General features: G+C 44.3%; 1 protein-coding gene across 1 annotated transcript in view; it reads right to left on the bottom strand.

Annotated features, from left to right (window-relative positions):
* Positions 1–9,316, bottom strand: part of CSGALNACT2 (chondroitin sulfate N-acetylgalactosaminyltransferase 2) — a 32,680-nt gene extending 23,364 nt beyond the window's left edge. Inside the window, exon 1 of the mRNA XM_054637545.2 lies at positions 9,144–9,316. The gene's annotated coding sequence lies outside the window, so the exon portion shown is untranslated. The remainder of the gene's footprint in view (positions 1–9,143) is intronic.
* Positions 9,317–13,132: the final 3,816 nt, after the last annotated feature.

Genomic DNA, 13,132 nt, shown 5'->3' with positions numbered 1-13,132 from the left:
TAAAATTGAAACCCAACCAGCTACACCTTAACCACACGGGTCAGTATTATTCCATTTCAGGAAACAAAAGTCAGCTCTCAGTCACTTTACTGTTTTTATGAGGAGACACATCTGTTTGGCAAGAAAAACTAGGTAAAATGTCCTAGATAGGACCAGCTGAAGGAGTGTCATTTGCTTGCTTGTTTTAAAATTATTATTGAACAGCTGTCACAAAAAGCTCTTCTACCTTCAGCTTTCACAAGACAGTAGCTTTTCTGTATGACACAACTTTTCCTATCGTTTATATTATTCAGCTTGTGGGTTTCTGCACTGCTGTTGGTGCTATTCCTCTTTTTAAATTTGGCAAGAAAACCACAAACTCCAAGTTTGGTGAAGCATGTCTTCTTCCCCTTATTGTCAGAGAATTAAAGGAACAGCAGTTTTATATGACTACACTTACTGCACCTATTTTGCTGGTTGCCAGAGCTCAACCTAGAAATAAGAACAGAAGCACAAGAGCTACCTCAGCACAGTTATCAGGGAAGATCTTTCTCCTGGTATTCCCAACATCTCCAAAGTAATGCTGTTTTTCACATGAGCATTGGGCAAGAACCCAGCCTGCTTTTACAACAGGCTGTGTTAAACCCTTATTAAAGACACAGTCCCCCATAAGGAGCTGCATAAATTCTAACACAGCAGCATTTGGGTTCCTGGGCACAACACCTGAGCAGCCACACCCAGCAGCCTGTCCACTGCAAGGTGGCAGAGCCTCCCAACAGCCTCTTTAACACTGCACACCCAATCAAGGGAAGAAGGCTGTGGAGGAGAGCTTAAGCAAAACTAAATCCCACTTACAGCAACTGCAGCTTATCTTCAAGGATGCACAGTAGTCTCTGATAGACCACATGCTGGGAGATGTTTATACTTCTTTCTGTAGGACAAAGCAACAGCTGCAGCAAGAGGCACAAATTAAACTTAAGATTCCCAGCAGTCTTCAAAAAGGTAATGCTGTAGGTAGGGGTTTTTTGCACAGAAAACAGCCTGCTTCAGAAGGACAGAAAAACAGTTACACTTAGAAACACAGCATCGCCCTGAATCAAAGTGAATGAGGAAAGGTGAAACATTCTTTGTGCATCCTAAGTGTCTAAACAACTTCAAAGGGCCCAGTAAATATTTCCCCCACACAAGATGAGCCTGCTCCCTCAAATGCAACAGGGCAGTAAAAAGTGATCCCAGCCCACGTGCACAGCATTTGCACAGCACACCTACATTTTCACTGATGCTGTGCTCTATTTATTCAAACCAGTCACTGAGAAGGGCTGCAGACTTCCACTGTGGAATGGCAGCTGGCAAAAGCAAAGAGATGAGAATAACATGGTTTTCACCTGAGCTGCACATCTAACTGCATTCCCAGAATCAAGCTGTCTTCTGTTTCCTCCCATCTCTGTCATCTACTTAGCTATACATGGAGATCAAGATAACACAGCTACTGTAACCTAACCTAGTGAAAATATAAATGCCAACCTATGTCAACTCTTGAGCTGTTTTTAAAGGGTAATTGTCATTCAAGTTCATACATGGAGCCGGTGAGGGAGGTAAGAACAAAGGTCATACATGCAGTTTCCTTGTACTGCAGAGCAAATCTAAAAATGCTGTAGAGCAAAACAGATTGTTTGAGCCACTCACAGGTGGCTCTCACATGGAGATTTTCTTTTTCTTATGTAATGAAATGAAGGGATGGAAAAGGACAGTCTATACCCTGTTCTTTCTAACAGTTGCACAGCAAATTGGCCAGCATTTAAAAAAAAGTTAGAGACTTCATAATGTAGAGAAGTTAAACTTTTTCCTTTTCTTGGAATTTTTTTCTATGATAAGAGTGACACTGTTTTCAAGGATGTAATATTCCAGACTATGATGCAGCTATAGCAGTTGAAGTGGAAACAGAAAGAAGTTAAAGTCTCAAGTGCATCCAACTTTCTTAAAAATACTTTCAAACCTCTATTAATATTCATGTTAAAACCAGAAATGTTTATAGGAAATTGATTTAAATTCAAGAAAAAAGTTTTGTTGGACAACTACGTACCACTGCAATATTCTCACCAAAGTTATGATTTATTGCCAAATTTTTTGAGGGTTACCTGGACCAGGGAATATTTGTACATAAGTCTCCTCAGTGCGTGCTTGAGGACTCCTGAAGTGACCACTGGAAGATATTTCTGTGCATTTTGTCCAAGGGATAGTCTGGCCTGAGAGTTTTAAACAGCTTAAAATACTACTTGATCCAGAAATCCTGAGAAAATGCTACTTTGAAAATCAAACACCCTCAAGTTTTTCTTAAATAAAACTGAATCAGCTAGCTTAAATTCACATGTGGTTTTGAAAACTGTGCTCACTTTGCTATTTCTCAGTCCTCAACTGAAGATGGAAGGAGAAACACAAACTACAAATGTTTTTAGAAAGGCTAAAATTCAGTGTAATAGCTCAGGTTCCGCTTTCAGCACAACAAGTCAGCCACGAATATGTCACCAGTCATGAAAGCTGGATGCCAAACCATTGAGAAACATCTGGTGCATTCCAGAAGCACAGCTAATGTCATCTGTAATTTTTCAGTATGACATTATACCTAAGCATTAACTTACTCTTAAAGGACTAGCAATACCAAGCTTCACTGGAAGCAGAAAAGCCAGCAGCTTGTCAGAACTGTCTATCTTGGTATTTTCCTGGTATTGAAAGAGTTGCCAGTATGAACAACTAGAAACCTCAAACACTGAACCCTTGGCATTGTGCTGCTTCACCTCTCTTGCTTTGTTTTTCAAGTCCCTGAAGTCAGTCTTTGGACCACTTGAACTGCCTTTCCTCCCCTTCTCTTCAGGAAAAGATCCTCATGGTTGGAAGGGCAGAGAAGCCAAGAGTTTTTGCAAACGTCTGATAAGTTTTTGCAGGCTCCTTGCACTCTTCTTTTGCTGTGTTCATATCTCACTACTTTTATGTTTTTCTAATTTTTTTTGCTTGTTTTGCTTCACAGCAGGGACATAGAGGTTGTTACCACAGTCACTTGTCACAAGTGCTGTATTTAACACATGGTTCTACTGGCAACAACTTCTATTACACTCTTTGAACACTGGTCTGGAGCTGGTTTTTTCCCTCCCTTCCTGTCCCCTCACACAATTGATATTTCCACCTGTCCATCTGCCCAGGACCTTAAACTAAGGAGGAATTCTGAAGAGGTAAATGCAAAAGAATTCAAAATCACTGGATTCTGCCCAAACCCTAATTTAAAAAATCCAACATGGAGAAACATGCATAGCAGCACTTCATAGCAGAATCTAATACAGTATTTTGGATGTTAACATCCCAGTTTGCCAAACACTGGGGGCACTGGGGCAAAGTTTGCCCTGCAGAGGCATCTTACTGGAGCAATGATTTAACAGTGCTGGGAAGAAACCTGCCAGCCTCTGTCCAGCCAGCATTGATTGCAACCAATACTCATCCTCCTAGCTCACAAATTGTATGTCTCCTCTTCAGAAGACAGAAGTCTTGTACAGACAGAAGATGTGTATCAGGAACTCACAGAGCACATGAAAGATGGACTATACTACCATCCCTCAGCAGTCTCAATTTTCACTCTGCCAGAGCACTAGACATGCAAGGCATCTGCTGCCCCTGGGGCAGTGAGCAACATCAACAGTGCTGTCAAGTGCCATCCTCTCTGACACCACTGCTTGGGGAAGCCTTTAAGAGACAGCAGAAGTGCTGCCACAAGTCATCTGAAAGCTGTCACCCAAAACACCTTGCAGGACATATTTTATTTCACAGAAACTTATGCATTAGCCTCAGAACTGTGGGTTCACTCTGAACAGTGCTCAAGAGTAGCACTTGGTGTTTTCAAAGTGTGCTTCAAAACACAAGTTCATTTACATCATTTCCTCTGCTTTAATTCAGCTGTGCTCCCAACAAGCTTCAATTGCTTCCTGTGCATGGCTGCTCAGCACCTGCCCCTGCAGCAGCAGCAGCACAAACCCCACCCAGAACTCTCTAAGTATTATTTCTGCAGTTTCTACGGAGAGGATGCAAACACCACACACCAGCACGGGGGGAGCAGAAAATCTGCCTGGTTACCGATCTGGCTGCAACTGACTACCACACACAACACACTACAAACACAACAGCTACACACAGGATTAGCTCAGAACCTCTGTACAGCAGCACCTCAGTCATCAGCTTTAAATTTTCATGTCTTCCTGCAATTACACACCTGAAAGCCACAAACTGTCCTTCCGTGTCTCTGGCAACTGGCATCGGAAAAACTATCAGGGCCCTTTTCTTGACACAATCACCTGGGGCTAGTCAATACAAAACTGCTGTAGGTCATCCACAACTTTTTGGACAACTCAGGTGTCCTGTAATTTTGGTCTTCGATGAAAGCATTCATATATTGTCCTGACAAAAAGCACAATTAACAGTGCAGACACACTAACCTCATTTTGTGGTTGATGTTCATTTATAGAGTTAAATACAAGAAGTGTCTACATAAAAGAACCTCATCTGCTCAGTAATTTTACTTGGAAATACAATAACTGCAAGTACTGTATTTCTAAGCTACTTTTAACTCCTACCTGTTCTGCATTGTATTATTTTTACTCTGAACACCTGAGAACCTGCCTGGAGCTACATTCAGAAAAAGGAGACGACTGCTGCCAGTCACCGCCCTTAATAGTATGTGGGTAGGACCCATCTCCAGAGGATTTGTTAGCCATGAGAGAATTTTACTTCTGCTCTACAACTAGCACATGGATTTCCTTGAACAGAAATTCCCTCAGAATGCCAGAGAAGAGTGAAATTACTTTCCCTAGCTTTTGGGAGAACAGTGCCAGAAGTGCCTCCCACCAAACCCTCCCCCAGCAGCAGCCCAGCCACCCCTACGCTGCTGAGACAGCTACAGCACTTCCATTCTGCACTTCTTCTGCAGTTGCCAAGTGTGTACTTGTACTCAGGCTGCCACAGGTAAACTCTCTTACCCCTCCATCTATTGCAGCAATGCATTGATGCATGACTGACATTTTAGGCCACTTCTGGCTGTGGTAGAGGAGCTGATGGGAAGCCTCACTTTTGACAGCAGGATGCACATGGTGGCTGTTGGGTGCTGATCTCTGCTTTCTGGACAGCTGTCCTTAGTGACACCCCTACCAGAGAGCCCAGTACCAAAAGAGAAGGATCCACTGCCAGGAGCTGCTTCACCAGTGAAACACCACCAGTGAGTACAGGGAGGAGGAAAGGTAAGAACAAAAGCCAGACAGACCTGCCCTTCACCACCCACTCACTCCACCAGTGAAAGAATTAAAGGGGGGAAAAGGCTGAAGTAAAACAGAGGCAGCTCTGGCCCTGCTGCCACCACCCTCCTCAAATGCACCTCCCCAAGGAGACATGGGCACCCTCCACTGCAGGCAGGGCAGGGAGATGGGCTCCAGACCAAAACCTTCCCAGGAACACAGGAAGGGCCACAGGAAGCAATCAGACCCAAGAGCACTGTGCTGGAAAGCACCTACACTGCAGGCAGCTTTAAATCAGTAAACAGGCCAATCACTACAGTCACTTTGTATTACAGCTGGAGATGACTCTCAGGAAATAAACTTAAAAAGTACATACATGATTTCCTCACAGGATAGTTTCCTCATGTCATCTGATTTAGACTCTCTGAACTTCACTCTGAAACACCAACTCTTCTGATGCTCTTTCCAGAGCTCACATTTGCACTCACAGCTTGAAGTAACTTGCCAGTTTTATCAACTTGATTTTAGAGGATTTGGTGTGTGAATGGAAAGAGCCTTTAAAACAAGTAAGGTAAAGCAGAGATTGTTTCAAGATATTATTGCACCAAATCCCATTCAGAAATGATTGTGGAGCAAGTGGCTCCTGCCAGCCTTAGCATAACCCAGAGCTGCAGCACAGACAGCCCAGAGCCAGCAGAGAGAGTGCAAGCTTCTCACAAGTATTTTACTGTGCCAGGTTTGCATATGCAGCACCTTCAAGGACTAGGCATAAAAAGCCATCTTCCTTTTTCCTTCAATCTCCCATCTTTAGTGACTACACACAGCTTGCAATGATTACCTTGTTACTCTTTTTAAAAGATTTTCTCAGCCATCAGTGACCATCAGAATCACCAATTTAGACTACACACACCATAAAGTATTAGATACCCAAGAAATACTAAGCTGAATAACTTGTCAGTCTACATTTTTAAGTACACACAAAATACTTGCAGCCTAACAAATTTTTTTTAACGGCCTGGATAAAAGCAGAAGCTAGCTGCACCCAAAATGGGCCTCTAAACCAGGCTCTAAAACAGTACCCTATTCAACTACTTTTGCACCATGACTGGAGGGCTGTAACTTGCAGAATTTTTCCTGCCCTCAAAAAAAAAAAAATTCTAAGAGCTTAATAAAAAGGAAATTAAAGATATTAAAGTAATTGCACACTTCCAGATTTTATTTTTTTATGAACTATAATATTAATGGATGTGCTGGTCTTTTCTAATCATCATTCAGAATGAAGCTGTTCTGGCAGACAGTAACAAGTGCCCTTCCACAAATTTCTTCTTATAAGCTGTGGTTCCAACTCAGAAATAAAACTATATTCCCATTCCCTTCATAAAGCATTATATTTCTTTTATCAACACCTTGTGAGCTCTGGTCTCATTTCCCCACTTCTAGCATTAAGCTTAAAAGAGTATAATTAGATACATAGGTAAAGCAGTTATTTGTGGCTTGGTCTTTTTTTTCTAAAAACAATATGCTCCTGAAAATATTTTCTTCCCAATGTGCCCTTTGAGAATGATTTTTTTTTTTAAAGCAAGTCTTGTACTCTTGAAATGCCTGCCTATTTTCTATGTTATTTCTCCAGAAGCAAAATTATTATGGCCTTTTTCCATGCTTTTATTCTGAAGGGCTGATCCTTTAGAGGGCAGATGAGCCAACAAAAAGCCAAGGACATTATCAGCTCCAGCACTTATCCAAAGCCTGACTTTGATCCCACCTCTGTGATCCTGTTTCCGCATTATTTAAGGAGAAAATACTGCAAGTCATGAAGCTTGCTTCATAATGACAGGCTGCTTCAGAGACAAGAAAAATATTGTGCAATTTGTTTTCTGCAGTGAAAAAAACTGACCTCATATTTCTCATACCCGCCCTCCTGGGAGTTTAGTTTTATCTCTTTTAAAAGTTCAGGTGATTCTGATGGATTCTTCTTATAAAGAGGTCCACAGAACATTTCTGGCAAGCATGAAGTAGCAGACTGTGATGCAGGGGTTGAAATTCTTGTGCCAAATATGCTTGCGGGTTTTCTTGGTAAGAGACCACAGCTACTTATTATTTAACCATGCCCTCAGATGATGTTTCTCACTGACTTGGGAAGACCCATATCCTGGGCTTGGATCATAAAAGCAAAGAATTTACATTCAAGAGTAATTTGGTGCAACTTCTACCACAATGCAGCAGCTGTACCAACAGCTTTGGGGGGTTTCTTTTTCTCCTTTATTCCTTAAGCCTGAGAAAAACGCTAAAACAAAGTCATGGGATCAAGAAGGAAAAGAACTATTCAAGATCACCTAATCTTAATCATACTGAAGTCCTCACATGTTTTCTCCAGCAACAGACAAGCTAAAGAATGCCTGTTTGGGCAGTACAGTCATGTACTTCAATAGCCACTGCTCCTCCTCCCATGTTTAGCTGCTGATGGTTTAGGACAGTTTACTGATGGTGCTGTAGCAATGCTCAGGGCAGTCTCCTGATATTTCTGATAAGGACTCACTGGTAGAGCCTCCCAGTGTAATTGAGCCTCGTAGCTAACACCCCTCTGCAAAACACATCTACCTCCACTGACAGCTACTGGGAATATTCCCAAACTGCTGTCTTTGGTGCTCCTTGGAGACCCTCTATCTAGCCAATAAACAAAGGGAAGCCAGAAGTTTCCCTCAAACACACTAAAGCAAGGTAGGAACTTGCAGCTAGTGCATGCTGGAAAAGAAGAAACTGTCCTACGAGGCCTAGCATTACAGCCTCCAAGAAGAAAGGGGGAAAAAAGGTATTTTTACTGTATGACCTTAAACCGAGAGATACTGACTCAGTGTTGAAACAACCTCTCTTTTCTGCAGTTGAGTTACCGGAGAAAAGACAATAAAGTTAGTCCTTATCCATCATCTGCAGGTTTAGCAGAAGAGATCAGTGTCTCAATTTCCACCTGACAGAGGGACTTGAAGAGAAAAAAGCACAAACCAACAACAAAACCACAGAATAAAGTAAACACTGATTACACTTCACTGAAAACACAAACTACCAAATTTAAATTTCTACATACTCAGGTTCAAAAAAGGTCTTGCAAATTTCAACATCCTCCGTTTCTGCTTTAGCATTTCTGAATTAATTGACTGGTGACAATCACACAGTCTATTTTTATGCTCAACACCAAACTCTCACAGTTTGCGAGAGCACAGAATTTACCGAGCAAGAACGCGTCTGACAAAACCGAGATGTAAACCGCAGTTTAAACAAGGCTCAACATTCCACTGAGGATAATTAAGCACCCTCACCATCATTTCCCCTGTTCTGGGGGTTTGATGGAAGGAACGGGGGGTTTCTCGCGGCCGCAGCGAGCCCGAAGGCCGCCCCGCAGCCCGGCACAGCCCGGCCGGGCGGGCGCTGCCCCGTGCCGGCTCCAGCGCCGCGCTGTGCCGGGGGGGCCGCCCGCTGCATCCCGCTGCCTGCGGCTGCACAAACGCGCTCGCAGCACGCCTACGGCCAGCGAACACAATGGAAACGCAGCCGTGAGGGACACATTCGTTTTATTGTTGAGACAGCGCTACGGTACAACCGAGTGGCCCGGTGTGCCAGGCCACCGCGCCAGGGCGGTCGGGGCAGCCCCCGGCAGCCCCGGTTGTGCAGACCCGCGGCCGCTCGGGGCGCTTGGTACGGGCCGGCCGCAGCCCGCTCCGGGCCGGGACACGGGGCCGGGCCCGCCGCGGTGCCGCTGCCCGCGGCCGGGAGGGCTCCGGGGCGCTGCGCGGCACCTTTAGCCGGCAGCGGCGAGGGGCGGCGGGCAGGTGAGGGACGCGGGGCCGGGGAGGAGTGGGGCGGCGGGAGGGCGGAGGGGCGCAGTGCCGCCGTACTCACCGCGCGGGCCGGCGCGGAGCCCGCCTGCACTTCCTGCGTGCTCGGAAATGAGCGGGCGGGACCCTCCGCCGCGCCGCTTAAAGGGGACGGGCCGGCCGCCCCCGACCGCCCCCGGGGCGGGACCGGGTCCCCCGCGCAGTGCCGTGGGGGAAGCGGGGCCGCCGCCACTCGGCAGCAGGGAGGGGCCGAGGGACCTCCCTCCGTTCCCGCACCCCGCCCTGCGGCGCCTTCGCTCCCCGCTGCCCTGAGGCGAGGGCGCGCTGCGCTCCGATGAGCCCGGGGCCCGGTGAGAAGCGCTCGTCTGAGGGCGAGAGCGGAGCGGATCAATGCACCCTCCGCAGCTGTGCCGGCCGCGCCCGCACCGAGCGCGCACGGAGGCTCCCGGCGGCTCCCGGCCCCTGCGCTGCCCGCTCGCAGCGCTGCCCAGCTGGGCACTGACCCAGCCCCGGCACTGCCCGGGCACCGACAGCACGGCTCCTCTGCCTGCCCTGAGTGGAGCTCCACGGCTCGCAGAGGTCCTGCAGCAGCACAGTGATGCTGATTCTCACAACCCTGAAATGTAGCCTTTGTGGTGGAAACGTGAAGCAGAATTTCCCAATAATTATTTTTTTATATATCCAAGTATTTATCTACAGTTCTGTACTTCCAGAACATTTCATTACACTATTAAAAAAAAAAAAAAATTATTAGTTTTCTGCAGGGCTTGACCAGAAAGAAGCCGGGCTTGGGAACTCATGCAGCTTCCAGCCACACGCATGAATGGTGGCTTGTAGCAGTTTAAAAGGGGAAAGCTCGGGAAGCTGGTAAGATAGGAATGTTCTTCCAAAGATATGTACCAAATAGTTTTGGTTCTGCTCATCAAAAACAGAGTCAGAGAAAGCCAGTAAAGGCTTATTAGGTACAGGCCTGCACCTCCTAACTTGACATCACTGCTGGATTGCCAGGATTGCTCACCTGTCTCAAAGGCAGGCACTGAGGGCATTCCAGAACAGAGCCCCAGTGGTGTGAGCAGCAGAGGCTGCATCCTTTGTCACAATACTGTTCTGCTGAGACCTGTCCCCCATGTAGCACAGAGCAGCCCTTTGTCTTCAGGCAGGCATAAACCCATTTGTTCATGAATAGCTGCACCACACAGCGTGGGAGGGCCTGGGTGTCCAAGGACCAGATCTGTTCAGTCTGGGTTTCAAGCCCTCAGACAGCAAAAGTCTTTCCAGGGAATACCTTAAATGAACAGGGAGAAGACCCTTGGCTGGTGTTACCATCCATCCATCCAGACACTTGGCTATCCATTAAAACTTGTCATAATGCTAGATCATCATTTTAGGTATCCCTCCAAGATATACTTAAAATGTATATTCATAGAAGAGAATTATCAGAGGATTTTAAAAACTCACACGTGCACTCCTCAAACTGGGCAAATGTGGGTTTATTACTCTTTGAAAACAGTTTGTAAATATACTATTTTAAACCTGACCTCATGCAAAATTTCAGTAGTGCATATTACAGATGACTGTTGAACATCCTGCTTGTCATCTTTGTTGTGGATAATGAGTAGGAGTTTAGTAGACACCTTCACACTGGGGGCTGCAGTGTTCTGTAGACATAATATTTGTGAGTACAAGAAGATAACGGAATGGAAATAACTGAAATTACTGATTTTGTTAACTAACCCTACGTTGTAGATCTGAAAGAAACTCTGACAACACTGCAGCACCCACTGGTTGGCTTACAGAGAGCAACCAGACTCTGAATATTGTCCTTCATGTTTCCCAGGTACCACCTTTCTGCACATGAGCTTGATGCTGCTGTGTGGGGAGAGCTATAGAGGGTATTATAATATAATATACCTTCCAGGGCATTATACAGAGAATACTTTTTCTCTAAGTGCCAGTTTCCTCTGCTTACCAGAATTTTTTCTCTACCAGAAAGGTTGTTTTTTTTTCCCAGACTGAGAGGAGGAAAAAATAGATTTCTTAACCTCTCGTAGGAACAACATGGGTATTCATAGTCATCTCTGTATGAAAGGTCTTCCATGTCAGGAAAAATGATGGGTTTGCAGTGATGTGTATAGTTTCCTGATTCTTCTATCAGAACAAGCTATTCTAAGATTAGATATTCCTTCATAACTCAGACTTATATTTATGCAGACAGATGTTATAGTTCCTATTTGGTGTTAATCTTACAGGTGTACAGAGGAATTCCCACGCTGTTTGTGAATGAAGCAGGGAATAAAACATTTAGGGAATGTGTGTTTTAAGACACAATTCATTTCAGCCTCAGGATTTTTCTTAGGCAGTTGCAGATTTCCTAGCATCTGAGAGCAATAGTGTATATATTTATATATTTATGTGACTCAACTTTTAATTTTCCGAAAATATTATGATAGGATGGTTATTTAGGAGACAGACTTTAAAAACGTTTCCCTAAACTTTGCTAAACACTGTTTTTAAATTGGTACAGTTGGGGGAAAGGAAGTGGCTGGCTGGCAATAGCTTATTCAAAAAAGAAGCATTTTCCAGAACAGCATTAGCTCCAGCCTCTAGTGGTTTTGGTTTTCTCTTTTGTGCCTTTTTTTTTTTTAAGCATATGTGTGGGATGGAGGAGAAGAAACAAAAGAAAAAGAGAAAGAAGAGCTGATCTGAGAACATGATACCAAAGTGAAGGAGTAATGTAAATGAGGCCAAAGGAGAAAAGAAAAAAAGCAATCCTTCAACAAAGGATAGTTTTGTTCTATTAACCTCTTGAGCCAAAATGAAACATGCATGTAGAATAAGAAAAATGGCCCATTATTTTGCCTGAAAATTCTGAGCTTTAATTGTCAAACAATAGTCATTAGTTTGCCTTGACACAAGGCTTTTTGTCAAATAGCACAGCTCAGTTTTACTGATGGCACAATTCCAACATGATCCCATGTGAAACTGCTTGCTTTTTCCTGAAGTGTTGCAAATGATTTATGACACATACTGAACAATGCAAGCAAAATCATGAAGAAATTTTAATAGCCCAAAATCAACCCTCATACACTATTTTAATCATTGTGATTTACATCCCTCAAGATGCCCAATCTGAGCTTCTCCCCAAGTTCCCCTCTGTAACCCCTTGTCACTGCTCCTGCCCAAAGGCATCCTGTTGCTCTTGAGCAGCATTAACTCACGCCTGCCTGGGGCAATGCAGGCTCCAGCTCAGGCTCTGCTGGCACTGCTGCAGTGTCAGCACCAGCTGGGCACTGAGAGCCCAGGTCAGGGCCTGCTCTGGACCTCTGAAAGGACACAGTCCTGTTGCCATGGTGGGGCATCAAGGACATGTGTACCAGCACTTGGAATGCCAGGATGTTTCACTGCGCTGCTTTCAGAGACTGGAATTTGCCTGAGCTTTAGGAGAGACAGCTCATCTGTGAAATTAATTTGTACCAACATACCATGCAAAAATCTTCCTGTATTTATTGTTACTGTGCCCTTTATTTTGCACTGAGCAACATTTCCTTTTCGTCAATGCCTAGGCTTTTGGCCTCTACATCTCTGAATGCTGAAGGACTGCATTTTTTTCATGTAGTGTTTTGGGATCAAATAAATAGTAATTCTTTGGTATTATAATGTACTGAATTTTGAACTCAGAGCGTATAATTTATATAATGTTTGGTAAATGAACTGCTATGGATTGCTCGTTTCCTGTTGTTTTGGGATCACAGTTGCTAAATTACTTCCTTTCAAAAATTCTCATTAGAAAACAGTATCAACTGACTTAAAATTTACATAGAGTCCTTTCATACATTAAAGCAGACTCAATAATTATGGTACTAATTCATGAAAATAGATGTTCCTTATCATAAAAACATAATCAATACAATCACAGCTCTAAGTGAATGTAAATAAGATTTAGTTTTATCTACTATCTGGAAAAGCTTTCTTCTGATAACAGAAGTGCTTACTGTAGTCCACTTGCTTTTTTCTTTGAATAGTGATAGTTTAGCATCTGGAAAAGTGTATGGA

Source organism: Agelaius phoeniceus, chromosome 9 (genome assembly GCF_051311805.1).
Source record: "Agelaius phoeniceus isolate bAgePho1 chromosome 9, bAgePho1.hap1, whole genome shotgun sequence".
Taxonomy (NCBI): domain Eukaryota; kingdom Metazoa; phylum Chordata; class Aves; order Passeriformes; family Icteridae; genus Agelaius; species Agelaius phoeniceus.
Note: the sequence above shows the minus strand (reverse complement) of the source record. Positions and strands in the feature narration are given on the sequence as shown.